The sequence below is a fragment of the Engystomops pustulosus genome, chromosome 7 (assembly GCF_040894005.1).
Source record: "Engystomops pustulosus chromosome 7, aEngPut4.maternal, whole genome shotgun sequence".
Lineage (NCBI taxonomy): Eukaryota > Metazoa > Chordata > Amphibia > Anura > Leptodactylidae > Engystomops > Engystomops pustulosus.
The window spans coordinates 139,638,717-139,643,716 of record NC_092417.1 but is presented as its reverse complement, the minus strand read 5'-3'; positions in this window follow the sequence as shown (position 1 = coordinate 139,643,716).

The window sequence follows — 5,000 nt, the reverse complement described above, 5'->3', positions numbered from 1 at the left end:
CTGCCAGGCGAGCTTTCGCAAATCCAAGCCCCTGTCTCTAGGCTACTCCCCAAACAGCACTTTTGTATAAGATCAAGTGTAGTAGCGTTCTTATAAGTTTAGGATATGGCGGGTGAGGGGAATGTAAACAGATGCGCAAGAAGCGCTGAAATAATATCCCTAAATGGTAAAAGTTTGCAAGTATATTTTGTGGATTACACAGCAGGGTGGCGACAAAGTTAACAACTTTGATGTGGAATGCCCTGTAATAGCTCTTGGGCGGTGTGCCTTTTATCGCCTAGGCTCAGCAGTTTCAGCACCGCCTGCTGTCGCTTAGCGACGGCACTGCTGCTGTGCCTAGAGCTACCGACTGATGGCGCCATGCCCACGGATGGTAATTCGGAGGAGGAGGAGGTGGAGGAGGGGTGGGAGGAGGTATAGTAGGCCTTTGAGACCTGGACCGAGGTAGGCCCCGCAATTCTCTGCGTCGGCAGTATATGACCAGCCCCAGGGTCAGACTCGGTCCCAGCCTGCACCAAGTTAAGTGTAGTAGCGTTCTTATAAGTTTGGGATATGGCGGGTTAGGGGAATGTAAACAGATGCGCAAGAAGCGCATGATGCGCATGGAGCTGGCGTTCCGCTGCCAGGCGAGCTTTCGCCAATCCAAGCCCCTGTCTCTAGGCTACTCCCCAAACAGCACTTCTAAGAACCTTTTGTATAAGATCAAGTGTAGTAGCGTTCTTATAAGTTTAGGATATGCCGGGTGAGGGGAATGTAAACAGATGCGCAAGAAGCGCTGAAATAATATCCCTAAATGGTAAAAGTTTGCCAGTATATTTTGTGGATAACACAGCAGGGTGGCGACAAAGTTAACAACTTTGATGTGGAATCCATGAAAACAACCCAAATTTCTGCCTGACACACCTCGTTTGATAAAGGGACGATGTATGGAGGCAGCTATATGGACGACTTTTGGAGGTAGCAATGGAGACAACGTGTGGAGGCTGCTATGGAGACAATTTAATTTGGATAGTGCCTGTATGTGGCAGTCCCAAACATTTTTCAAACCAGAGGAGCAGGTAGGTGGCCCTCCAGTAAAATGGAATAGATTGAGTGCCTGTATGTGGCAGTCCCAAAAATTCTTCAAACCAGAGGAGCAGGTAGGTGGCCCTCCAGTAAAATGGAATAGATTGAGTGCCTGTATGTGGCAGTCCCAAAAATTGTTCAAACCAGAGGAGCAGGTAGGTGGCCCTCCAGTAAAATGGAATAGATTGAGTGCCTGTATGTGGCAGTCCCAAAAATTCTTCAAACCAGAGGAGCAGGTAGGTGGCCCTCCAGTAAAATGGAATAGATTGAGTGCCTGTATGTGGCAGTCCCAAAAATTGTTCAAACCAGAGGAGCAGGTAGGTGGCCCTCCAGTAAAATGGAATAGATTGAGTGCCTGTATGTGGCAGTCCCAAAAATTGTTCAAACCAGAGGACCGGGTAGGTGGCCCTCCAGAAAAATGGAATAGATTGAGTGCCTGTATGTGGCACTCACAAAAATTGTTTCAAACAGAGGACCGGGTAGGTGGCCCTCCAGAAAAATTAAATGCATGAAGTATAGCAAGAGCCAGTGGGCCCTGTCAAAAAATAGCCATTTTCCTCTGCTTTACTGTACAAAGAGGAGGAGAAGGAGGAAAATGAGGAGGAGGAGGAGGAGTGGATCAATTATTCAGGTTGAGCTTCCTTCACCTGGTGGAGATTGGAAATTCTGAGAAATCCAGCCTTTATTCATTTTAATAAGCGTCAGCCTGTCAGCGCTGTCAGTCGACAGGCGTGTACGCTTATCGGTGATGATGCCACCAGCTGCACTGAAAACCCGCTCGGACAAGACGCTAGCGGCAGGGCAGGCAAGAACCTCCAAGGCGTACAGCGCCAGTTCGTGCCACATGTCCAGCTTTGAAACCCAGTAGTTGTAGGGAGCTGTGTGATCATTTAGGACGATGGTATGGTCAGCTACGTACTCCCTCACCATCTTTCTGTAAAGATCAGCCCTACTCTGCCGAGACTGGGGACAGGTGACAGTGTCTTGCTGGGGTGACATAAAGCTGGCAAAAGCCTTGTAAAGCGTACCCTTGCCAGTGCTGGACAAGCTGCCTGCTCGCCTACTCTCCCTCGCTACTTGTCCCGCAGAACTACGCACTCTGCCACTAGCGCTGTCAGAAGGGAAATACTGTTTCAGCTTGTGCACCAGGGCCTGCTGGTATTCATGCATTCTCACACTCCTTTCCTCTGCAGGGATGAGAGTGGCAAGATTTTGCTTGTACCGTGGGTCCAGGAGAGTGAACACCCAGTAATCGGTGCTGGAATAAATTCTTTGAACGCGAGGGTCACGGGATAGGCAGCCTAGCATGAAATCTGCCATATGCGCCAGAGTACCAACGCGTAAGAATTCACTCCCCTCACTGGCCTGACTGTCCATTTCCTCCTCCTCCAACTCCTCCAACTCCTCTTCTTCTGCCCATACACGCTGAACAGTGAAGGACTCAACAATGGTCCCCTCTTGTGTCTCGCCAACATTCTCCTCCTCTTCCTCCTCATCCTCCTCCACCTCCACCTCCTCCGATATGCGCTGAGAAACAGACCTCAGGGTGCTTTGGCTATCAACAAGGGAATATTCTTCCCCCGTCTCTTGTGACGAGCGCAAAGCTTCCGACTTCATGCTGACCAGAGAGTTTTTCAACAGGCCAAGCAGCGGGATGGTGAGGCTGATGATGGCGGCATCGCCACTGACCATCTGTGTTGACTCCTCAAAGTTACTCAGCACCTGACAGATATCAGACATCCACGTCCACTCCTCATTGTAGACTTGAGGAAGCTGACTGACCTGACTACCAGTTCTGGTGGAAGTTGACATCTGGCAGTCTACAATCGCTCTGCGCTGCTGGTAAACTCTGGATAACATGGTCAGTGTTGAATTCCACCTCGTGGGCACGTCGCACAACAGTCGGTGAGCGGGCAGTTGGAGGCGGCGCTGCGCTGCCCTGAGAGTGGCAGCATCTGGGCTGGACTTCCTGAAATGCGCACAGATGCGGCGCACCTTCGTGAGCAAATCAGACAGATTGGGGTATGTCTTGAGGAAACGCTGCACTATCAGATTTAACACATGGGCCAGGCATGGCACATGTGTCAGTCTGCCGAGTTGCAGAGCCGCCACCAGGTTACGGCCGTTGTCACACACAACCATTCCCGGCTTGAGGTTCAGCGGTGCCAGCCACAGATCAGTCTGCGCCGTGATGCCCTGTAATAGCTCTTGGGCGGTGTGCCTTTTGTCGCCTAGGCTCAGCAGTTTGAGCACCGCCTGCTGTCGCTTAGCGACGGCACTGCTGCTGTGCCTAGAGCTACCGACTGATGGCGCCGTGCCCACGGATGGTAGTTCGGAGGAGGAGGTGGAGGAGGGGTGGGAGGAGGAGGAGGCATAGTAGGCCTGAAACACCTGGACCGAGGTAGGCCCCGCAATCCTCGGCGTCGGCAGTATATGAGCAGCCCCAGGGTCAGACTCGGTCCCAGCCTCCACCAAGTTAACCCAATGTGCCGTCAGCGATATATAGTGGCCCTGCCCGGCAGCACTCGTCCACGTGTCCGTGGTCAGGTGGACCTTGTCAGAAACGGCGTTGGTCAGGGCACGGATGATGTTGTCTGACACGTGCTGGTGCAGGGCTGGGACGGCACATCGGGAAAAGTAGTGGCGGCTGGGGACCGAATACCGAGGGGCGGCCGCCGCCATGAGGTTGCGAAAGGCCTCGGTCTCTACTAGCCTATAGGGCAGCATCTCCAGGCTAAGCAATCTGGAGATGTGCACATTAAGGGCTTGGGCGTGCGGGTGGGTTGCACTATATTTGCGTTTCCGCTCCAGCGTCTGGGGTATGGAGAGCTGAACGCTGGTGGATGCTGTGGAGGATCGTGGAGGCGACGATGGGGTTTTTGTGGCAGGGTCCTGGGCAGGGGGCTGACTAGCAGCTGACACAGGGGAAGGAGCAGTGGTGTGCACGGCCGGAGGTGAACGGGCTTGTTGCCACTGAGTGGGGTGCTTAGCATTCATATGCCTGCGCATACTGGTGGTAGTTAAGCTAGTAGTGGTGGAACCCCTGCTGAGCCTGGTTTGGCAAATGTTGCACACCACAGTCCGTCGGTCATCCGGTGTTTCCTTAAAGAACCTCCACACTTCTGAAGATCTAGCCCTCGCCGCAAGAGCCCTCACCACGGGAGCTTCACTAGTTGACAGTGGCGCTGATGCACCAGCTCTGGCCCTGCCTCTCCGTCTGGCCCCACCACTGCCTCTTCCAACCTGTTCAGGTCGAGGACTCTCCTCCGTCTCAGAAGCACTGTGTTCACCCGGCCTCTCAACCCAGCTTGGGTCTGTCACCTCATCATCCTCCGATCCCTCAGTCTGCTCCCCCCTCGGACTTCCTGCCCTGACAACAACTTCCCCACTGTCTGACAACCGTGTCTCCTCATCGTCGGACACCTCTTTACACACTTCCACTACGTCAAGAAGGTCATCATCACCCACAGACTGTGACTGGTGGAAAACCTGGGCATCGGAAAATTGCTCAGCAGCAACCGGACAAGTGGTTTGTGACTGTGGGAAGGGTCCAGAAAACAGTTCCTCAGAGTATGCCGGTTCAAATGGCAAATTTTCCTGGGAGGGGGCAGACTGGGGGGGAGGAGGCTGAGGTGCAGGAGCTGGAGGAGTGGGGATTTCGGTGACATGGGTGGACTGCGTGGAAGACTGACTGGTGGTGGACAAATTGCTCGAAGCATTGTCAGCAATCCACGACATCACCTGTTCGCACTGTTCTGGCCTCAACAGTGCTCTACCACGAGTCCCAGTAACTTCAGAAATGAACCTAGGGAGTGTAGCTCTGCGGCGTTCCCCTGCTCCCTCATCAGCAGGTGGTGTCTCACCCCGCCCAGGACCACGGCCTCTGACCCCTGCAGTAGTTGGACGCCCACGTCCCCGCCCTCGTCCTCTACCCC